The sequence below is a fragment of the Triticum aestivum genome, chromosome 7B (assembly GCF_018294505.1).
Source record: "Triticum aestivum cultivar Chinese Spring chromosome 7B, IWGSC CS RefSeq v2.1, whole genome shotgun sequence".
NCBI classification, from domain to species: domain Eukaryota; kingdom Viridiplantae; phylum Streptophyta; class Magnoliopsida; order Poales; family Poaceae; genus Triticum; species Triticum aestivum.
In genome coordinates this window covers 130189556-130214874 of record NC_057813.1, presented here as the reverse complement: position 1 = coordinate 130214874, position 25319 = coordinate 130189556, and positions in this window count along the sequence as shown.

The window sequence follows — 25319 nt, the reverse complement described above, 5'->3', positions numbered from 1 at the left end:
GGTGGAGTAGCGCGCAGTGGAGGCTCGATGAACAGGAGCCCGTGGAGGCTGGAGGAGGTCGACGGTAGCCCGTGGAGGCTGGAGGAGGTCGACGGTGGAGATGAATAGTATCTCATGGAGTCCTGTTTTGCGGTACGCCACACCCCTCTCGATGAACAGGACCCCCGTTTCGATCGTAGGAGGTCCGTTTCGTCCGTTTTGCAGTACGCCACACCCCTCCCAATCAACAGGACCCCCGTTTCGACAGTAGGAGGTCTGTTTCCTCCGTTTTGCGGTACACCACACCCCTCCTGATCAACAGGACCCCCGTTTAGACCGTAGGAGGTTGGTTTCCTCCGTTTTGCGGTATGCCACACCCCTCCCGATCAACATCACCCCCGTTTCGACCGTAGGAGGTCCGTTTCCTCCGTTTTGCGGTACGCCACACCCCTCCCGATCAACAGGACCCCATTCCGAACATGGCCGGTCGAACACAAGGCCATTTCCTCCGTTGTGCGGTCCGCTAGGCCTCGTTTCCATCGCCTGTTCCGTCCAAGCCCTCCCGATGAACACGACCACGCATTCCGTTCCGACCCAGCCGGTTGGCTCCCCATGAACACGACGACGACGCTATTTCTCCGTTCCGACCCAGCCATGTACGTATGCGCGAGTAGGCGTTCAAGACCCTTCCCGTATGTACGTACGTGGCCGTATTTTCTTTCTTGCACCCTCGCCGCTGTACGTACGTGTACATGCTACGTGCGCGCCTCTACTACGATATGTGCGCGCATCTACATCCACTAGTATATATGTACGTACACGTTCGCGACCATAATGACAACGCTACGTACGCTTCGACCAGGTGGGTCCCGACTGTCAGGCACTTCCTTCCTTGCGAAGATGTAGCTGGTGGGTCCCAGCAGTAAGGGGGCGAATGGTTTTTTTTGCCCGGACGCACTTCGTTGCGTGCGAAGATGTAGCTGGTGGGTCCCAGCAGTCAGGGGGGCGAATCGTTTTTTTTTGCCCGGACACACTTCCTTGCATGTGAAGGTGTAGCTGGTGGGTCCCAGCAGTCAGGGGGGAAACGTTTTTTCGCGAAATATGGTGGCCCGTCCGGTGGGTCCCCGCTGTTAGGTGGAGGAATAATTATTTTGCGCATAATAAGGAGGCACTTCCTTGTTGCGGCCGTGGACCCAGCTGTCAGCCTCTCCACGTACAGTCCACGTCCGATGGAAGCCGTTCCTTGACCATGTTGACCACGCCGCACCGAGAGCACCAGGGCGGTGGACGACGGCGAGGCCTAGGAAGGGGACGACGAGGACCCGGGGAAGACGCGGCAGTGTATGCCCACGCGTAGAGGAGTACGAGGGTTCACTGGTTCGCTGCGGTGTGAGGCTGTCGTCGCCATAGAATAACAGGGGGTGTGGGTGAGTAGTGGGATGGCCTGGCCAGCGGTGGGAGTAGTAGGGGGCGGTGAGGCCTCTGCCGCATCGTAGCCGGCCACGGGAGGCAGGAGCACGAGGCACGACCGGCGCTGGTTTGGGCGGCTGGAACAAGAAGACCAGAGGTTGAATAAGCACTACGACCGTTGGATGGACATCGTACGGTCACTGGAGCTAGAATCGTGCATATTGACTAAGTTGACAAAGCCCTCTGTCCCCGTCAACTTAGTAGGCCCACAAGTCAGCCTGCCACTATACTGGGTCCCAGCTAACAGGGGGAGTATTCATTTTTTTGTGCGTAATAAGGAGGCACTTCCTTGCGTACGAAGATATAGCTGGTGGGTCCGAGCTGTCAGAGCCGGCCGCGGGGAGGAGGGAGCAGGCAGTCGCGTCGGCGCTTGTTTGAGCGACTGGAGCAGGAAGAGAAGAGATTGAAGAAGCACGACAGCCGTTGGATGGCCCTCCAACAGTCACTGCTTGTGCGTCAACCTTTTTTTAGGAAAGCCTCAAATCTGTGGAAAACAACATACAACCCATCTGCCATTATTTTTAATAATTTACAGCCCATTTGCTAATTCTGAGCCCATATTCTTTTTGTTAGCATTACAACCCATATTGTGGCCACAGTTAAAAATTTATACGAAATTTTGCATATTTCGGTGCGTTACGAACTGTTTTTAATCCCGAAATTTCGACTCACATTCAAACTAATTTTAAAAATAAATGTATATCAATATAAAATCCAACAAATTCTCCACGCATAAAAATTAATGTAATTTAAAATCTCGAAATGAAAAAAAAACATTTGAAACTAATTGCTGGTTTGATGTGTTAAAAATGTATAGCCCATTTCTCATTACTGATGGGCCATTTTCTCGGCCAGCCAAATGAAAGCTCTCCTCGTCTTGAAAGATTTGCAGCCCAACAGGCCTGACAATGCAACTTAATTGGCAAATCACAAAAATACTGGGTTGTGGCCGTGGACTCAGCTGTCAGCCTCTCCACGTACAGTACTCTTCCGACGAAATGTTGTTGACAACATTGACCATGCCGCGCCGAGAGCACCAAGGCGGTGGACGACAGCGAGGCCTAGGAAGGGGATGGTGCGGAGCCGGGGAAGACGCGGCAGTGGATGCCCACGTGGAGAGGAGTACGAGGGTTCACTGGTTCGGCTGCGGTGTGAGGCTGCCGACACCGCAGGGCCTGGCTAGCGGTGGGAGTAGTAGGGGGCGATGTGGCCTCAACGGCAGCACAGCCGGCCACTGGAGGCAGGAGCAGGCGGTCTCCCCGGCACTGGTTTGGGCGGCTGGTGCAAGAAGAGCAGCGATTGAAGAAGCAGCAGGACCGTTTGATTCAAATCCAACGGTAACTGCTGCTAGAATCGTTTGTTGACTACATTGACAAGCCCTGCGTACGCGTCAACGTAGTAGGCCCACAGGTCAGCCTCCCAACCGGTGCGCCCCAGATGTCAGTGGGAGGAATCATTTTTTCACGTAATAAGGAGGCAGTTGATTGCGTGCGGCCAGGCCAGCGGAGGGAGTAGGGTGGGCCGGGGAAGCCTGTGCGGCATCACAGCAGGCCACAAGAGGAGGGAGCAGGCAGTCCCGCCGGCGCTAGTTTAGGTGGCTGGAGCAGGAAGATCAGAGATTGCAGAAGCACGTTGGCTAGAATCATGTGTTCACTGACAAAGCCTTGCGTAAACAAGTCAGCCGCCCGTTTTCCATTTTTAGAATTGTTGGCCATTTTCTGGTCAGTACCAGGGTCAAAAAATTAACTAAATATGTGGGAAATTTTTGCTGGGGAACAAAATATTCTTAATCCAAAAATAAATAGCCATACTAAAACAAATTTAAAAATAAATTAGTACTATGTCATGTTAAATCCCATGAAATACGTATAAGATATCAGTGAAGAACAAAATTCAAAAAAAACTAATATCCCATTTGCTATAAATTTTTTGGAATTTTCAACCCCTTTTGATATTACTTTTAACAGACATTGACCATACTCTTTGGCCAGGACGGAATGCATCCCTCCTCGTCTTGAAAGATTTGCAGCCCAGTAATTCGGAGAAAACAAATAGGCCTATCTTGGGTATTCTTCAAAAAGAAATACTGGGCGACCTATTTTCCCAAAGAACTAGTGCATGAGCATTTAGCTTTATTTATTTATTTACTTATTTATGTTAGGGGACCATGAGCATGTACCTGGGCCGGATTCATGTGAGAGCCTCCCTTCCAGTTAATTATGGGCTTCTCTATTGGGCCTTCATCAGTGGGTTGCATGTTATCAACAAGTGGAAAATGTGTTCCGTACGAAAAATAGTATGAGCTACGTATGGTACGGGGCACTAAAGGATCGAACCGTGCAACGACTTCCAAAACACTGTGTTTGTCATTCTAACAACACATTTATTCAACCAACAGACGAAATATACTACTGATTGTACATTGAAAACAGCAGCAGCAGCAACCAGGGTTGGGGGTGCAACAGAAGCAGTAAGCAGGACAGAAGAGTGAAGACGCAGCTCTCTCTTCCAAACCAAACATCAGCCATCATTACAAAAGGGCTACCAAAAAAGAACAATTGTATGCATCAAACTAAATAAAGATCCTACTACACCAAGTGTACGCATCTAACGAACTGGCTCAGTTAGACGTTACTATTTATTAAGCTATGGAGATTGGCTGACGACTTGAACCAGATGGGTGCCTGACGGGGGAAACTCCAGCCAGCAGGTCGAAGTCTGATACTTGCGACCCTCTCTCCTACTTTGGGCTGCAAAGCATGGCGGCACATATCAGGGTATGGTGCATGCAGAGACGCATGGTACGCTGTGTACACACAGTTTTGCCTGATGAACGAAACCGCGCCGCCATCATGATCCTTGCCGTCGGTTATCTCTTGGTTAATCGGATAATTCAGTCCAACAAACAGAGAGCATGTACCAAGGCTACTTACCAGCCTCCAGTAAAAAATTCCTGAAGACCCAGAGAAGTTGGGATCCTGCTCAGAGACCTTGCAGTGACTGTGATTGTATTCCGCGAAACAACACGTCCAGTACGTGCGAACGATATCAATCGTTCACCGTTGTCTGATCGAGCCAGGAACCACCTGCAACTGCCATGCCGCTTTTCTTTGAAAGGTTCTGGGATTAGTAAGGGTAGGGACACCAGGCGGCCTACAACATCATATCAACTTGGAGTCAACTAAAAAAGGGCTCTTGATTTAGTCAATCTTAAGAACAACATGTTATGAGCATGAATATTTTTTCAGTAAATGTTGATAGTAATATAAGCAAGCCATCATGATATCATAGGAAAGTAACATACTGTTGTAACAGACGTTTGTAGCAATGACTGGAGTAGGCTAGCAATACGTCCAGCCATAGAAGGAGTCGACAACGTAAATGAAGCCCTTGTGTTAAATGGCATCCGAGAACCAAGGAGGATGTATGATCCTGCGATGGACATGAAGATTTATCCACTTACCGCAGTGACCTGTCAGATAGGCGAGACCACGGTTGAAGAACGCAATTAGCCTGAAATCTTTATAATTCGCAGATCTTGTGGGCATTTGGCAGATTACAACCTTGAGAAAATCAAACTTGGTATCATGTTGGCTACTGTAAGATTCCGAGTATTCTGGGCCGCGGTGCCAAAGCAGTGCAGTGTTAATCGAAGGAAGGGGGATCAATCGCCGGGTGTAGACCACCGTGAGCATCCAGCTGCCGCGACCGTCGACGAGCACCATCCAAGAGGTGTTCATGTCGACCTAGTACATACCATTAATGCAGCTAAGGCTAACGGGGATCGGATCACAGAGAAGGGGGTTGATGCTCGCCATCCTACGATCGTTATGCTGCGTGACATGTCGTTTCTAAAGATCAGGCGGCATCAGCAAGCAAGGAGCTAGCTTAAAAAGCTCCGGCCTGAGGGCTTTGAGTAAACGGTACAGCCCCGACGAGCACGCGGCGAGCGGCATGGTACTGAGATTGTCCACACGCGAAACAATGGGCTTGATTACCTCTATGGGGAGCGAATTCTAGCCACTCTTTTGGTGGACGCTGCTCGGTTCTGCCATTGTTAGTGCTTGGGTTTCAGACGAGGGGGGAGGCGCCTTAGCGGGGATGGAAGCTTGGACGAGATTATGTGCTGACAAAGATGGAGAAGCGAATATGTGCTGCGGGAAGTGGACAGGTGATGATGACTACAGCATGCCGCTTGACTTACGAGATGCATACCAGCTGCGTAGGGTCATATCGATGCCAGAAAACTTGCTTGAGTGATCACAGTACTGGTACTCCCTATAGTACCTACTACAGTACTATGCCCTAGCTTGCTAGAGTAGAGTAGTAGAGTAGGACTCTGCTCTACTACTAGCACCGGAGGAGTAGTATATTCTAATCTAAAATACTTACGAACTTCAATGCCCGATCGTGGAACGACTACAAACCATGCTCAAAGACCGTGTCTACGTGGTGTTTGGACTTATATGCAAAAAAATAGCAAGATGCCCGTGCATTGCACGTCACACCATCATCACCAACTCGGTTTTTTCTCTACCCCTACTCCTGTAAAAGACTCAGTTGGTGATGATGGAGGCCAGGAGGCGTGTTCAGCCAGGTGTGCAGCGGAGATGCAACACTATTTGATTTGTTATAAAAAAAGTAGTAGAGATAGAGACATAGGGAGGAGCACAAGGTGAGGCCTTATCTGTAAATGTGGAGAGAGGTGCGGGTATCTTTTGTAAAATTGTCATAGTTGGCTTTCTATCCGTCAGATATAGATCGGACGGTCTATATTACAAGATGGCAGGCATACCATCATCACCAACTCGGTTTTCTATAAGAGTAGATATATATAGATATAGATAGATAGAGACTAGGGAGTACTAGTAAGGACACCATCTACTGCTTTGTGTGCTACTCCTGCGCTCCATTTGGCGGCCACAACGTCCCCTACAGCCACTCCCTCCTGCGCTCCATTCGGCGGGCGCTGTTGAAATCTGGGGATCGCACTCTCGCGACTGCTGGCAGCCACGACTTCACCGACGACGACTTCTTCCCTGACCTCGGCAACCTCTTCCTCAATGACATGGGCGACAACCTCAACGCCAACGGTGCTGCTCCCGTTAAACCATATGTGTTTCTGTCCTTCCTGTTTGAAATCGTGGTAGAATTCATGTTTCTACTTTGTATCCTACTACTATGCTAGTCCACATGATTAGTTTCATCTCTGTTATAGCCGTCATGATTTATTTTGTGCTTATTCGGATTAAATCTCGTAGTAACTTGCTCATATATTCAACTGGCGCAACGTCCCCTACAGCCACTCCCGTTTCATGGATGGCCTAGTCGATGCCTCCAAGGAGCCCTTCGTCTAATGCTATGAGTGTCCGATGCCGTTTTGTGGCGCCGGCGGACATGGTGCATCACCTCACGGATGCGTGCAGTGGTCACTTTTGGCCCTTCGCGGAGAACATCAAGTACGACACGTGCTACAGGTTCACCATGCCGGAGTCGCTGGAGGATCACCGCCGCCTGCTAGTCTCGGAGGAGGACGGCAGCGTCTTCCTCTTGATCGTCGGCACCGGCGAGGCCCGCGCAAGCCGCCGCCCCGTCTCTGTAATGTGCGTCAGGGGGGTCGCCACTGACGCTTACACTGACACGAGGCAGATGTACGGGTGTGTGGTCAATGTTACTACCCCTCCGGGTCACGTGGGCGGCGACACCGGCCTCATCGGACAGACTTGGACTCTGGGGAGCTAGGACTATCCCGCCAAGATGGACTTGGAAAACCCATGGCATCCGTTCCATCCTTTACCCGCCGACTCGGTGCACGGGGACTCCAAGGAGGTTCACCTGGGCATACGCATTATCAAGTTCACTTAGAAAACATGTAGTGTGTGTGTGGGCGCTTATGGCCCATGTCTTTGCCTCTTTTGATTATGTAAGCTTGTCGTTAAACTTGAGTGGCTTTCGCCGCAGTCCTTCCTTTGAACTGCTCCTCTCAGTGAGCCGATGTAAGACACTTTGGGTTTCATATCACAAAATGGAACCGGGGAGGTGCCTCCCTGTTCTTCTAAAAAAATACGCATTATCAAGTTAAATGTTGATCATTAGTCTTCGCTCAATGTAATCCGCTGTCTAAGCATGTCAAGACTTCGATGCATGATCTTGCTCTATTGGAGTATCGCACATGAATAAAAGTGTATCCATTTATGGATTAGTCTAGAATCTTCCGTGTATTAATTTTTACTACAGTACTGGTGAAAGACTTACGATGAACCATTTCTTACATCTCTCTGCCCCCTTGCAAGTCATCCTGATTTAATCCCTCCGTCCAGGTGTATAAGGGCATGGTTAATATTACTTAATAGTATAGCCAACTGTTGACTATAAGAAAGTGCCATGTCATCTGTAGCCAACATGTATAACAATCGATACTCAAAAACTAATTCTTAAAGATCATTTCTTGCAAAGCACAATAAGTGTTATTTCTTCACAAATTTTGGATGCAGGTTGAACAGTTGAACGGTTTTGTTTGCAAAATATACCTTTTATCTATTTCACCCGGATGTTTGTGAGCTCTAGAGATGAGATAATATCCGAAGAAACCTATCGATACCTGTTACACATGAGATGACCCCCACATCCTTTGTCAAATTAAACAACTCCCAAATTAATGCATTTCACTCTTCGGTGCAACGCACGGGCACCTTACTACTATACATTAGTACGACCAATAATTGAACAAACTTTATATATAGTACGATAAATACTGATGCATGTCACCTAAAGTTATATCATTCAAAACTATGTTCAAATACGAATCCAACGATATAGTTTTTGTTGACATGCACTAACATTTTGTCAGTTAAATCTTCAGTCAAATTCAATGGGGGACTAATAAACCACGACCGATGTAGTACAAGTGTCGAGGGCGGCGCTGCACGGGAGTCTCACCTCTCACCCCGCTCGTGGCGCAGTAGTAAAGCCGTCATATCACAAAACCCAACCACTCCCAATAATAAATGGCCTGGTAAAATAAACGGACAAGCAACCATCACATCCGTCCGTCTTTTTTGCATTTCATCTCTCTGCATTTACTTTCCCCGGTTCATCTCCCACACTCGATCCCTAGCTACTACTCCTAGGGCCAGTTCTTTTGGCGGCTTCCCCAGTTTTTCCCACAAGACTAGTCACAATGGAGAGTAACAATAAGGCGCCTCACTCATTTATTTGGGCTTCTAAACTACTACTCCGTCCTGGTTTATTCCACACCATTGTAATTTGTGCTAAATTTTGACCAAAGATTTAACTGATAAAATGTTACTCAAAACAATTAGGCGCGGTGCATCTAGGTGTGTAAGTCATCTTACGAAAACCAAATAATCCCAATACACTTAGGCGCGGTGCATTAACTTCTACCTCGTTTCTTGTTTCTTGACATATCAACCAATAAGAGATAAAGAGTGTGCATGCTTTTAATGACTTGAGATATCAAACACGCCATGCAGTGGTTAGTTCATTGCATGCAATACTATTAATTAGCAAATAAACATTAACGTTTCTCGTTTTCTCCTCCTCCTTGGTCACGGTGCACAGCCTAAGATGACTTACTCACCTAGACGGATGGAGTAGTGCATGTGACATGCACTAACATTTCATTAGTTCAATTTATGATCAAAATTTGACACAGATTACAATGGGGACCAATAAACCAGGACGGAGGTATTAGTTATGGGATTACTAATCTAGAAGCCTAAAAGAACTGGCCCCTAGTACTCCTAATAGTAGTAGTACTCAAGTTGGAATTCCGATTGCACGGCACAACTTGTTAGGCAAAAAAATCGATACAGGGTGTAGGAAGCTATTTGGGAATTTGCATGCTTTTCCAACTAGTGAGATGCTCCGTACAAAGTAAGACAGAGAAATAACCACAGAGAAGGAAGCTAAAAGTAAACAATCAAACGAGCATTTTTGCATTTGTTTTGCACTGAATCGTTTCACAAGCTTGACTAGTGATGTTTTTCTACTTTTACAAAAACCGCATCGTAATGTTAAAACGTGCATTTGCACGTACATAAGTAATAGTAGTACTCCCACCGTCTAGGTGTACAAGTCTTCCCTCCTTCTTGGTCACCATGCACAACCAAACATGACTTATTGACCTAGATGGAGGGAGTAGCACAGTCTGCAAGCATATATCGAGAGAGACGTGTAGTCCAATAGTATATAGTAAAGTTTGTGCTATATGCACATACTTGCAAAATGCGTAATAATACACAATGTTTCCAAACTTTCCCTTTTACATACTTAATTAAGGACGCTAAAAATTCCTGAACGTTCGGGATTTATCATTTGTGTCCCAAAACTAATGAGATCGCCTTACGAAACAAAAATTATACTCCTCCTAAAAGCCACGACGCTCGCAGGAGCGCTTGTGGCGCGCCACGAGTGCCCTGGTGCGCGGCCGTTTCCCAGTGCGCCGACACAACGCCTCTTCCTCAGCCTCGCAACTCGCGAGGTGCTGATTGGCGGCTTGCCGGCAGGCGAGCGCGATCTCACCGGTGTGGTGATCCGGCGCCAACAGGTACTCCTCCTGGCTGGAAGCGTGCACCCGGTCCACATACCGCCAAGCGTAGATGAGGCGCTTGGGCTCGACTGCACTCAGGGCATCGGCACGGGCGTCCTCCGCCACCCTCACGGCCCTTGCACGAGCCTTCTTCCAAAGAACCAATTGCTTGACTCTCTCGGACGCGACATAGATCTCCCAGAAAGCATGTTGCGCAGTGCGCTTCTCTTCCTCGGCCTTCTTCTCCACCTCTATTTTGGCGCGCTCTGCTGGAGGCAAAACCTCCCACAAGGCGACATCCATTTTTTCTAAAGCTCCTCAAGGCTGGGGGGCTCGGCGGGCGGCACAGCGTTCTCCTCATAGCGGGGAGCCGACGCGTCCTCCGACGCGCGTGCTCGCGAGATTGGGAACGCCGACGCGTCCACCTCGACGCGTCGCGGCGAGCAACGGAACACCGACGCGTCCTCCTCGACTAGTGGCGGCGAGCAACGGAACGGCAGCGCGTCACATAGCGGCAAGGAGCGGAACACCGATGCGTCCTCCTCGACTAGTGGCGGCGAGGAACGGAACGGCGACGCGTGATCGTCCGCGCGGTGCAGCGAGGGGCTCCTAGGGCTTGGTAGGGGCGATGCCATGGTGGTCGACGTGAGAGGGAGGGGGGGAGATAGCGATGAACGTGAACGTGAGGGGGAGGAGATAGCGATGTCGTGGGAGGCGCAATATTTATAGCGAGCAATGGCACACCTACGTAAGATATGGACTGAGCTGCACTGACTTAACTGCAGGTCCAGTTGCTTCACTGACATGTGGGCCAGTACACTGCTGGGCCCTTATGTCAGTGACCCAATGGACCTGAAGTTAAGTAAAAGCTACGTCGGCATATTTGTTGGAGTAAATTACGGGGGAGCGAAGGGGTGGAAATATTGCTGGTCACAACGGATTGGACGAGCGTGGGGGGAGGAGAGTCATGCATGCAGATTTTTTCACACGGGGTGGAGTGGTGGGACCGCCGGAGGGAGAAGGAGAGTTTGGCATGCATATTGTTTCCACACGTGGAGAGGAAAAGATTTGGAGACGAACGGGCTTCCTATAGGTATGGGGAACGGTGCATAATAAGTCATCTTGCATGTCGGGCTAGGTATAGTCTCAAGTCATTAAAAACATACACGCCCCACACATGTTCATATTTCAAGGTCCACTAAATTATTGCATGCGATGATTAAGGCTGGCCATCATGGTGGTATCTTAGCTGGTATCATGCACACGGGAATAGCAAACATGCTGATGTGGCAAAGAATTAAAGAAGAGAGGGGGGTTAGAGTAACTAGTGTTCATGCATGCATTGGTAAACACATTTTTTTTGTGAAGAACGACAGCATTAGTTGAGTACTTTTGCAGACATCAAAAACTATTCCACCGCCTCTACTATCTTGCTAAGAGTAGGTGAAATTTTTGAGTCGAGCCCTTTAAACTAGAAGGGGGGTAGTGGTACTCTAATAGCTAGGTGTGTAAGTCATCTTACAAAAACCAAATAATCCAAAAACACGTAGGCGCGGTGCATTGACTTCTACCTCATTTATTGTTTCTTGACATATCAACCAATAAGAGATGAGGGTGTGCATGCTTTTAATGACCTGAGACTATCAAACATGACATGGAGTGGTTAGTTCATTGCATGCAATACTATTTAATTAGCAAATAAACATTAATGTCTCTCGTTTTCCCCTCCTCCTTGGTCACGGTGCACAGCCTAAGATGACTTACTCACCTAGACGGAGGGAGTATCAACATTCACAATGTCAAATCAATATTTTTACACTCATTATAAAACGTAGTTCTTATACTCATTATAATCAGTATTGTAGATATTGATATTTTAAGCATAAATTTGGTCGTAGGATTTCATTGATGCCTTTCAAAGCATGGAGGAAGCGGAGCTTAGGGCTTGCGTTGCCGGTCTCTACATAGGTATTTCTCTTCATAATCCTGTAATTTTAGAGACTGATTGCGCTTTTGTGGTAGCGTCTCTTGCATCGGGGGACTATGACAGGTCTGCTATGCGTGACCTAAAGATGAAAGCGTTGAGCATCTCGAAGTTGATCAACAATCTTCAATTGTCAAAGATTAGCCGTTCGGCCAATAAGGTGGCACACTTAATTGCTAAGTATAGCTTTGAAAATAGATGAGATGGTATTCTTGTAAATAACGTACCGCCCTGTGTGGTGAATATTGTATCGAATGAGTGTACTGGTGTGGCTGGTTAATTAATATAAGGTGGTGTTCAAAAAAGTATATACTTGGTCATACACTTTGCAAACGGTTGACGGGAGTAAAAAGGACCAGAGGGAGTATCATGCATGCGGAGTAGGCAAAAAAAATTGCTCATTTATAGCCGGTCACAGTCTCAAAGGGCGCGACCGCGCGAGGGAGGCGAAGGTCGTGGGAGGCGCGATGGTTGATGGAATTAAGGGAAGTTACATCCATGCGTCGGCATGGCATGCGAACAGCCAGAAGCTATACCGTCAGGCCTACGATATGGGTCTAGTAGACATGACATCTAGTGGGCCCCGCATAGTTCTCGAGAACTCTTTGGGGGCTTGCAGCCGTTTATCCACCGAGCAAGCCAGCAACCCCACGCCGTTCGCACGCCCTACTCGTCCCCGTCTTCTACCTCACAACAGTTCGCTCCCAGTCATCCCGTCCTTTCACATTTTTTCGCTCCCAGTTTTTGCGGGGTACAACAGTTCAACTTCTCCTAACCCTCCTCCAAAATCCATGGCCTCCCAAATCTCCATGGTCGCCGCTGAGTACCAGGTTAGAGCCATCACCGGCGATCAGTTCATCGTCATCTACACACGTGGATCCACGACGGTGAAAGCATGGCTTGCTCGCTTCCTACGCATGTTCAACAGTTCAACGAATGAGTGGGTCGCTGGGCTAGATGTTGAGTACACCACAGTCCTGAGACGAGAGAAGGATCTAAAGGAAGAAGAGAGGAAGAAGCCCGCTGTGATCCAGGTTTGCGTACATAACGTTTGCTTGGTCTACCACATATGCCATGCCGACGTTGAGTGCCAGGATTTTAAGAACTTCCTCAAGTACAAAAGAGTGAAATTCGTTAGTGTAGGCTTTAAGAACGACAGGGATGTCCTGCGTCAGATAGGTCTCGTTGTAGGCCAGCCCTTCGATCTCCAGAAGGCAAGCCTGGTGTCCTCCTCTCAACCTTCAATATTGACCCTGGCAGCAGCCATGATTGATCCTTCGTACGCTAAACTGAAGAAACCTCATCACGAGTTTCATCATGCATGGGAGTCGAAGACATTAGATGAAGATCACATCCTGTACACAGCAATGGATGCCTACCTTTTTTTAAATATCTACACGGGTTGGAAGAAGAAGCAGAGCCCAGTGTCCGGTTCAAGCAAAGAAGCGCCGGCGAAGAGGAAGAGGAAGAGGGATGAGGACGAAGTCGAGGACATGGACTCGGACTCCAAGTAGGTGGCAGTGCCGTCGCTCGTGCTGGTTCTACTGCAGTGTCAAGCGGACTAGTTGCTTAGTTTATTTTCAAGGGTGTGTTGTGCTGAGGCCCCAGCAAATCTATGTTTATGTTCTTTCTCGTTATTTGAACTCTTTAGTACGTAGAGTAGTACTAGTACTATGTCTTACTACTGTTCTTCTTGTAGTTGGTACTATTGCTCGTACCTTCATGTTCCTACTGTACTTAATACATTCGTACTAGTAGTATAATTTGGGTCAGTCGATTTGTGAAAGAAGTTCGATGGAGCGAAGGAAGAAGATGGCAGAAGAGGTGGAAGAAGCCCTTCTAGCCATCCATCTTGTATCAAACGGCTCACATGAGTCGACTGACCCAAATTGCTCCTTCAGATTGCAGGATAGACGTGGCATTCAAGGTCTCGAAGGTAGATTCCGCGTCCGCACCCGGTTTGCGGGCTCGACGCGTGCGCGACCGGCTTCCGCCGCGACAGCCACCATGCGTGCCTCCTCTGCGCGGGCGGAGACGACAATGACACGCTAGTTCCTCCTCGCCGGCATGCTGGAGCACGCGCTCGTCCTCCTCTTCGTACGCTGCGTGCATAGACGCGGCTCCACCAGCTCCTCGCGTAATTGGTAGCGTGGCGGCATGGCAAGGAGGGACTGTAGACGACGTGAGCGGGCAAGACTTCGGCTTCATGGCACAGGGATGGCGGCGACACGGCGGTGATGGGCGAGAAATTGTTGTCCGGAGCAGGCGGGCGCCGGCATGCGCAACGCCGGTGGCGGCATATTGATGAGTGCGCGTATGGGAGCTTACTTTAGTTTTATATGAGGTTGGTCAAACTTAAAAGAAAACCGTACTACTACCTCCGTCCGGATTTATTGGTCCCCATTGTGTTTCGTGTCAAATTTTGACCATAGAATAAACTAATAAAATGTTCACGCATGTCACCAAATATTATATTTTTGAAAACTATGATCAAATACGAATCCAATGAGATAAATTTTCTTGACATGCATTAACATTTTGTTAGTTAAATCTTTAGTCAAAATTTGACACAAACTACAAAGGGGACCTATAAACCAGGAGGGAGGTAGTAGTACACGTAAACATTAGACTTAGGCAGCGCTTTTATTAAAAAAAATTTGAAGTTAGTACCACAGCCACGATACGGAATCCTGTGCAAGCGCGTGAACCGTGGCTGCGCGGTCGATCAAACGGTGCGTCACCGTGTCGCGCTCAAAGGACATCCACCGAACCTTTTTGTGTGTGTGTGAAAACAATCGTCGAATATTACTCAACCTTTTTTTTTCCTGGGAAAGTTCTTGACGCTGCAATATTTCCATATATTTGAATTTAGCTCCAGTTTGTGTTTATTTGGATTTGGAAGTTTTAGGTGTGCCCTAGTTTTTTTAATACTTATTTTGTGTGTGTGCTGTGAGAGAACGTGTGTATGTGGCGGAAGGGCAATGTGGAGACGGTGTGCGTGTGATACAGACATATAGAGGTGTGAATGTGCAAATGATCATGCATTAGTGAGACATACACAGATGCCGATACGTTGTGTATACATGAGAGAACGGTCTTCTAGTTTACTTGTGTGTGTGTGTGTGAGAGAGAGAGAGAGAGAGAGAAAGAGAGAGAGAGAGAGAGAGAGACAAAGAGAGAGAGGAGCATCCGTAACACAACAACCATCTCTCTCGATTCGTCCGTCCCTCGCACGATCACATGCAGCATATGCATCAACGCGCACATTTTGAAACCCTCACTCGGCCCCTGCCCACCTCAAGGCCCGCACAATCTCTTCGTGAAAACCCATTTCTCTCCTTAGGTTTGTTTTTGCTCAATATCTGACACACACACACACACACACACGCAGCACAACACACACACACACACTCCCCCGAGCACACAATTCACCCCCATCCAAGGTTATACGGCGACCACTCTCGCTTGTGCTTCTTTGCACCCCAACATGCACAACACCTCAATCTTCAAAGAGGGCATCGAGCAGATCGAAGACGGTGAACACACCGCGCTAGAGAATGCAGGGTCATTTGGAAGCAGGGTGATGTGACGACGGCTGACTGACTCCTCCCCCCACCGTCTCTCTTTCTTACACAAAATTACCAATCCCTCTCTCCCCCGCACAAAATTGTCAATCCCTCAACCCATGAGATCCTTCCCCTCTCGTCCATGTTTTTCCAGCTCTCTCATCAAACATGTTGTCTCTTCTCCTTCCACGTATACAGAATCACGTATATTACATGTCTCCATCTTTCTCACAGACCTAACTTCTTCTTCTCTCTTTCTCTTTCTCTCTCTCTCTGTCTCGTTAGGTTTGTCTCCTACTCTCTCGTCCACATACATACAGTCTTTCCCGCCCTATCTGCTCCATCTTCAAAAGCTCTCTCTGCATGTTTCATTCACACAATGGGATATGTCAAAATGTTGCTTCTATAATGGCTGATGTAGAGTTTTGGTTGTTTTTGTTGCATCCTACAAAGTAATAACTATGAAATGCATTTAAATTCTCATTTGACTGGATTATGTGAGTTTGAGCATGTTGTGAAGTACTATAGACCTTGTATACATCTTGGGATTCGACAATGATTGTAACTATTGAATTCCATAGACCATTACATTCGAAGTCAATAGCCTAATATATTTATTTCACAATTTCAACAAATGATTAGTTCACTACAAACTATGAAAACAAATGTGTACTCCCTCCGTTTTTATTTTAGTCCGCATATTAGCATTGGTCAAAGTCAAGTTTTGTAAACTCTCAGAAAGCTTATAACAAAAAATATTAACATATACAATAACAAATAAATACCATTAGATTCATTATTGAATGTACTTCCACATCGTACATATTTGTTATAGTAAATGTTTATATTTTTACATAAACTTGGTCAAACTTTAGGAAGTTTGACTTCGGTCAAACCTAATATGCAGAGTTTACTACTACTACTCGATACTTGCTTAGCCGAATCACTCAACACGCCACACGGGGAGTCCAGTGTCACAAAATTTTGAGGTCGGCGGGAAAATCTCCCACGACACTGATTCGAGCAGTGGGAAGTTGCCATCATACCCTTCGGAACAGGCCTACGGACGACGCTTGATAGGGGTTGTTTTCGTCACTTCAGGTTCACCCAACCCAGCCAGCCCCACCCTGGCACCCAGAGTAGTACACCTGAGTACTCCCCATTTTCTATCCCCACCGCAAAATAGACTTATCCACGGCACCGCAGCCTTCGTGCTCCTCCCCTTTACATCGGTGCACTCGTCCACCGTAGCGCATCTGCCTCATCGACGACCTCGTACGCCACACTGGAGCCGGTCCACCGTCGTCGTAGACGGAGCCTCTTCCCCGACATCGTCTTCCACGGTCTCGGATCTGCTTCCCGGAAGCCGACGCCAAGCGCAGAAGTACCACCGTCATGGACAATGAACTGACTCCCGTTGCCGACCATGACTCACGGAGGCCGCCGCGACCATCGTTCTCCTCCTCGATTGGTAATGTGTGTATTGAATCACTTAGTAGTGCATGTGCAGTTCCAATTTTGTTCATACCTACCCTTCAATTTTCCTGGGTGCTATTGTTCCCATAAAAGTAATTGGTTATAGCCTCCATTGTCCAACAGAATATCAGCCTGTAATTGTGCATCGCTCTTGTATCGCGCTGTGCTTGGGTAGGTTTTTCATCTGCAACCAGCAGTGTGGCAAATGATGGAAAGGTTTTTAGAACTAGCAAGATGCCCATGCGTTGCACGCATCAAGATGCATTTGTATGAGTAGTTTATCTTGTGGGAGAAAAGAATGAATGAGGGAAGGCACTGTAAATCTGGAGAGGGGTATGGGTATCTTTTTTTATCTATCTATGCTAAGAACTATCCTCTACTCTCTAGTATCTACTTCTCGATCTCAGCACTGTAAACGTTTTTTTAAAGCGCTGCGCGTTGCGATTCTGTTGGAGATGCTCTAACATGGCAGAGGAGTGCTTTAATGTTGCCCACAAGATGAGCGAGTATTACTAGTAGTATTTTTCTTGCCATGTTGATATTTTAAAACCACGAGTGTGAACATGCAGAGGAGCAATGAAGACCAAACACGGGATATTCCGGACATCTTCAAGGAGCGTGGCAAGTTAAAGAGGAGCTGCACCGAACCTGTAAAACGAGCTTTGGTAAGTAACACCCTTTCAATTACTTTCGTTTAGCCTCGTGTTCTTCGATGTGTATATGTTGTAGTTTCTGTTTCTCTTAAGCGTGGTGTTCTTTGATGTGTAACAAGAAGAGTCTTAATCGTCCTAATGCTTTCGTTTTTAACTTGATGTAGGAAGTGGGTGTTCTCACCTTGTAATCTGTTTTTATATTTCTTTTCCTTTTGAATTCACTTCTCTGAGTTCTGTTTATCTAGCTTCTACTAAATGGATCTAGGTTTCTCTGTATTGATCTAAAAAAGAAGTAACTTCATGTTAGGATGTAGTTCCTGCGAGGACGGAAGTATGGTCAACCTCGAGATCATGTTTCCAAAATGAGGCTGGATTACACACAAGGTGCTAGTTCCCTAATGATGCTGGATTAGACACAAGGTGCAAATCCCTAGATGATGCTGGATTGCACACAAGCCAGGTGGAGTCGTCAGCTGTTCGTGTCCTCGTGGCATTAGTAAAGGCTGAAAGAAAGTGTGCAGCAGCCCTTGAGAATGTAGCTGAGTTCCTGAAGAAGCGAAAAGAGCAATCAAATGCTCTCTTCACCCAAGGCAAAGAAGAAATGGAAGAAGCCAAAAATAAGCTAGCAGAGGCAGAGCAGGCTAGGCGTCTCCTGCTATCTAAAACTGTTGTCAATATAAAATTTCCTTCATAATAGCTAGGTTCAAATGTTTATCCAGTTAGCATGCCTGTTGTGATGTATGTGCATCTACTGATGTGGCACAAAATGATTTTTTTGGGTCATGTAATAACAACAATTACTTTCCAAACAATAACAGACAAAGCATTGGACATGGTATAGTTCACGCGCAAGCCCGACATCCCAAGTTCAACTTCCACATCAAACTCATGTTCATAGATATCTGCACATTCATACATAATGTCCACAACCATGATTCACTTCAAAGCTAAAAAATGTGAGGAGAGTTATAAATAAAGAAAAACCTCTACTAGTTCCTGCTACCAGTGCGAGCACAACAAGTCAAAATCATGCGTAAATTAATTACTCCCTCTGTCCGAAAATACTTGTCATCAAAATGGATAAAAAGAGATGCATCTAGAACTAAAATACGTCTAGATACATTCTCTTTTATTCATTTTGATGACAAGTATTTCCGGACATCGTTCTGTGTGTATAGAACTAAAATACGTCTAGAACTAAAACATTATATTTTAGTCATTCTTTGTGTTCTAAAATGCCTGCTGGTTAGCGGAAGGACGTGTTGCCGGCACACGCGCAGATTCAATGAAGGCAGGCGGGGCAGTCTTAAGCTGGTTGCACGCGGCGAGGAGGCATGCTCAGCCGGACTTGTAGCGAGTGCGGCCCTCTTGGCCGACGCGCTGATTCAATGCCTGCGCTATGAGAGGTCGCGTCCGTGTCAGAGCAATCACTCCCTCCAGTCCTTTTTTGTTTGGGTATAACAAAATCTTGTTTTCCATTCACATTTTACAAGTAAAATTCATGGACAAACTTTGACCCAAAGTACGATGGGGACTAGTAAACCAGAATGGAGGTAGTAGTTTTTTTTAATCAAAGATGGGTTTCCCCTTCCGGTTACTGAAAACCAGCATCTAAATCAAAACCATAGTATTTTCCCTAGAACTACCAGGTTCAACATCTCGTAACATAAACCCATACAACAATACGCCAAGGAGGTACGTAGTACTATGAATTCCATTTTCGCGCCATACCAATCGTTCTAGAAACTACTTACTACTTATAATGTGCCATTGAAAATCGGAACCCTTAACCTCGCTAAAAAAGATATTTTAAATGTGGCTACTCGATCTGTGGCAACTGGCGAGCCACCGCGCTCCAAGTCGTTCACCTGTGGTCCCGACCATCAACTCCTACAAAGGTGCTCCACCACGTACCCGGTACCCGCGAATGCAGCAATCGTGCACCTAGGGTTTTAGGGTTTATTTGTTAACGTCGCCTTTACGTAACACTCATGTGTGCAAGACAGCAAGAGGCCGACTGCGTGCGTGCGCCTCTTCTCTTTGTATATGTACTCCACCGTTTGTCTGGTGTGCAAAAAATTATAATTACTACTAGCAATGTGCCAATGCGTTGCCACACGATCAAAGTAGATTAATACATATTCACCGATTTGATAGAAAAAAAAGTCTAGTTTTGAAATATGTATATCACTAAAAATATGTTATGTTTCACTCAAAATATATTCCTTTGGCGGTTTTGATTAGATAAGGAAGGAACGTTGTTGGTTTCAAGATTCAAGAAGTGGTATATGTCTAATTTCTACTCTTACTAGCAAGATGCCCGTGTGTTGCACGAAAGATCAAGATCTTGTGGGAGAAAAGGATGAACGAGGGAAGGCCTTATCTGCAAATGTGGTGAAGAGTGTGGCTAAATTGCCATATTTTCCTTCCTATCCGTCACATATAAATCGGACGACCTACATTGCAGGATGGCAGGCCCACCATCATCACCAACTCTATTTTTTATCACTACTCTTGTAAAAAGCATTATCGGTGATGATCGTGTGGCCGTCCGATCTATATCTAATGGATAGGAAGGAAACTATGGCAATTTTGCAAAAAGATACCCACACCCCTCTTCACATTTGCAAATAAGGTCTTCCCTCGTTCATCCTTTTCCCCCACAAGATAAACTACTCATACAAATGCATCTTGATGTTTCGTGCAACGCATGGACATCTTGCTAGCTGTTGCAAAAAGCCCATGTGTGTGTGAGAGAGAGGGAGAGTGGAGGAGGACGGAGTGCATGTGTGACAAAGACACAAGTAGTGTGTGTGCGATAGGTATCACCTTAAAATGAGTTGATAGTGTGTGTGTGCACGATCGAGAGGGCGTGTCTCAAGAAGGGAATAAAAAGCTACATAGATACAAGGAGCGGGAGAGAGACTTGTATGCGATGGTGGAAGCATGAGTGTGCGGGTGTATAAACCTATCTAGAGGCTAGCTAGTCGATAAATGTTTGTGAGAGAAATACGAGTCGGGGTGCGAAAGCAAGAGTATTGTGTGTGTGAGAGAGAGACGGTAGTCGGGAAGGGGAGTGGAAGTCGGAGTTGTGTGTGTGTGTGTGTCTGTGAGAGAGAGAGAGAGAGGAGACGGTAGTCGGGGTTGTCTGATCGGTGTCAGTCTGGGATGGAGACGAAAAGGAGACCGCAACAAATGTTGTGTCTACAGGAGAGAGAGAGAGAGAGTAATTTTAGTCGTATGAGTCATATGTAAAGACATATAGGGTGTGTGAGAGAATCCCATAGAGAGAAAGACAAAGTGAAAGACGAGTGGAGACTGTGTGTGTGGCTGTGAAAAAGAAAGCTTAGGTACCGAGTGATACCAGAGAACAGTAGAGACGTGAGAGATAATGAAAACCGTGCAATGTATAATGATACAGAGAGTGTGACACTTCTCAAGGGAGACTTTGAGAGACCATGTTTGCGAGGATAGGAGAAACATGAAGTGAGCGTGCAGGTGAGCTGGAGAAAAGAGAGTGATAGCTACCTGAAGGAGCATGCATGCGAGAGAGATGGGCGTGAAAGGAGTGAACAAAAAAGGGATTCAAATATTTGAATTCGAGATGATGAATTCACGCACATCTATGTTATTTAATATGTAGATATTACTAATACATACATTTTAGTAGAACATAATTTGGTTAATTTTTTCGAATTCAACCTTAAGATTTCGAGATCGTTGTATTTGTAAATCATATTTTACATATAAAGGAGCAAAACTCTTTGTTGTTCTTTTGAACGTATATATAAAAAATGATGTATATAGAATGTAATTCCAATTGAAAATGGATCCCGCCCGAAAAAATAGTAAAATACAAACGAGATTCGAATTGAGTTGGCACGGTAAACGTGCACTGTGAAAAATTTGAACGAAGCGGGGAAAGTCGCAGTAACCGCCCGAAACCAAAATATGCGAGATGGAAATCACTACTGCCTATCCCTGCCACGCAAAGCCTATCTGCTGGATATCTATAGGTTTCGATAGGGGTAGGTTTGTAATTTCACCCAAATGTGACGTAACCGCCTCTCACCCGGATTCATACACGGTGGGCGGCAAAACACAGTGTGCCCTTGGCCGAAATCGACTCCCTCCCGATTCATATTCATACACGGTGAGCGCCAAAAACAAACTCTCGTCGGCAAATATTCGGTGTATGCAAGATTACCGTCCTATCCCCAACCGACTAATGTTGCTGTGATGTAGTAGAAATTTGAAACGGGGGCTAAGTTTGTAAATTTCCTCGCATTTGAGACAAGCGCGCCCTGAATACATGGTTCCCCCTTCCTCTCTACCTCCCTTTTCCCCATTCGTACTCTGTGGGCGCCAAAACACCCTCTCCATCCCACCCTCCTCCGTCCGCCGACGTCCACCACCCCATCCACCACCGTCCTCCTCCACCATGCCGGAGCTGATACCCCGACGCCGCCGTCCATTAAAAGAGATCAACCTCTCTCATCCACGCCTTCGGACCGGGATCCTTGCATCCCGTCCTCTCGCTTCATCCCCGCTGTCGTCTACCTTGCCGGCGATGCTCCTACGACCGTCTCGTCCACCGCGCCCTACCGCCACCGTCTGCCCTCCTAGATCTGCTTCCACGCTGCCGACAGCCATCGCTACTGCAGCACCGTCAAATTCTCAGCAGATGCGTACACGGCGCTGCACCAGAGGCGGTACTCTTTCGTATCTGCTTAACTTATTTATCGCAGCAAGAAAATAGATCGCCACTGCTTTACTCTGATTTCTTGTCTTGGTTGCGAAGTTGCCTTTGTCCGGTTTGCACGTTCAGATCCTCCATGGCACGCTCAACACTATAGTCCCAATGCTTATGGTTTTCCCCTTTTATATTCCACACTAGTTAAATCACAGTAGACTAAATTTCAAAATTGGGTCAGTCGATTTTTCAAAGCTCGCCGGAGTTCACCGGTGCGATCCAAGGGGCTCGGGTGGTTGTGGGGCCTCGCCAAACGAAGAAAACTCGACGCGGGTGGGGGGTGGGGGTGGCGAAGGAACACAGGCGGTGGGGGCCGGTGGTCCGGCCGGCGGCCCGTGCGGTGTTCTGTATGGAAGAATCAGAGATGAGGAAGAAGAAGGGTTAGGAGACGTAGGATCTTCATGCAACCGCCTGAAATGGTCGAGAGTCAGCTGGGAGTTGCATTCTTAATGCGCTCTGGTTCATCATGTGTGGGCACTGCGCAACCAACATTTTATTATCCAAAATCTGCTTTCTCTTCTTTACCATGTTCGATAGTGCTGGCCTATACGTGATCGATAGGCTTTCAATTACTAGCGGCAATACAACACCGTATTTCCAAGCCAGTTCCACTTTCCCGATTTATATATCGTGGTTATGGTGTACCCCTATTATGTACACTATGATCTGCCTAGTTGCTGTGTGCTCTTGTTATCATGGTTTGGCAATAAACTCTCTATATAGTATATTATGAACCTATCATCTTCCAGCTATCCTTACTTCTGGAGCCTATTTTTTGTGTACTTGTGCCAGATTATATAAATGCACACACAATATTACAACACACATGAGCTCTCTCATCAGAATCCAGTGATAGCACATAAGTGTTTACAGGGGCGCCCCTATATTAGAATATCATCTGCATTACAATGATAATCTCACAACTATTTATGTTTTCATGGTTCTCAGATATTATACGCAATTACAGTGAATATCAGAATCCACACATCAGAAGAATATTGTGGAACTCTGCAATGACTTCCAAAATTGGCACCAAGGCATTGAGTGCCATTCTGGAAGCAATGAAACTCGTATGCTCCCCACCTGTTGATTCTTGTTCAGAATATCATCCTAATGACTATTCTAACCTCAAGGAGTCAAAGGTAGATGGCCTGTCCTTTTCACCCATCAAGGTGCCTGTTCTAATTTGGCAAGGTTTTATTGATTGCGCGTCTCTTGCATATGTTGTCTTGCATTTCTTCTACTTTGTTGCACCACCATCTGCTTAGTTTACTCATCATATAACTCGAGATGCCATGCCCATCCATTATCAATACATATTCCATCTGTCGTCATACCATGTTTTTTCACTCAAATGTTGTTCTTGTGCATCAGACATCAAAAAGGAAGAGGGTGATTGCCGAACCTGAAGGAGCACCAGCAAAGTCATTGAAAAACGTGGTGGTGCCGGAGAAATCAGACTGCGCCCCACTTATATTGGCTGTACAACCAGTGACACAAAACATAGGACCGACTCCAGCAGACTGTACCCATACTCCCCCGGCCACACTAGTAGCCCCACCACACAGGACCTGCACTCCAGCAAAAGGTATACCGATTTCATTTGCCATAGCACCAGCCGTACCACAGAAAAATCCCACTCCAGCAAAAAGTACAGCAAGTCCACCGACCGAAGACCTATCCCAACTGCAGAGACGGCCAATTCCTGCAGATTGGAACCCCATTCCATTTATTCCCAGTTTAAAATACAATGCTTTCAATGTTGTTAGGGACTACATGCATATATTCCCATCATGGGAAGATTATAGTGAAGACAAACACCATTTTCACATCTTCCTGTCCAACTTACGTGTAAGTGCTATTATTCATGGTTATTATTTTCCTGTTTTCTGCTGATCGAACACATCAATGATTTACATTACATTGTTGTAACTAGGTGAGGGTCAATCTAGATAGTCATGATGAGCAAAGCTTGCTTGTGCTTTTCAAGGCAGCATTGCAGTAGTATCGGTGTTACCTGAGGAAATCACACATTGATGGCAAGTCTATAAACGAATTTCCGGTGAAGTCTGACGTGCTAAATTTAGAAGACATTGAATGGAAAAACCTTGTTATGCACTGGTCTCGTTCCCAGAATGTGGTACTATCTATGAAATCACATGACAATTTGAACTTCTACTTTTCCGCATGTGCCTTACGGATCTTTTTTGTGGGAAATCAGCTCAAAGAAGAATTCCGGTTTGAAAAGAACGACAGGATATCGCAAATATGCTGCCCGCTGCTTTGCTCTTGTTAGTACATGTTGTCGTGTATCACTGTACTTGCATACATACCTGGTTCATTATGTGACAGCAATATGCATGATAGCTTGCTTATCAATTGTTTGCTCCAAATTATCTGATCTGTATGAATGGTTACATTAGTGTAGAATATATCCAATGCCAATGAATTTTTTTAGCTCAGCATTGTTCTTGTAAGTACATGCTGTCCTTTATCAGTGTACTTATATTGACAGGTAGTTGTTCATGTACCATCACTCTGCAGCTTATTTTCCTTTGCCCTCCATTTTCTACACATCAGATCTATATTTACTCTTACCATAATGTTGATACTGAAGAAGTTTAGACGTGCATTGCTCTTGGCTGTGCCTTTTGCTTGTATCGCTGCACATACATTTATAGCTACTTGGTTATGTAGCATCACTCTTCATCTTATCTTAAATATTCTCCATTTTTTGTATATTATCACATCTATATTTACTCTTAACAAAATGTAGAATAAAGGCAATGCTTATGAAGAAGATTATGTGCTAAACTTCTTGAATTGCCCCCCCCATCAGCATGGACAAGGGCTTTATAGAGCATGTATTCACCAGTAATGTAAGTTT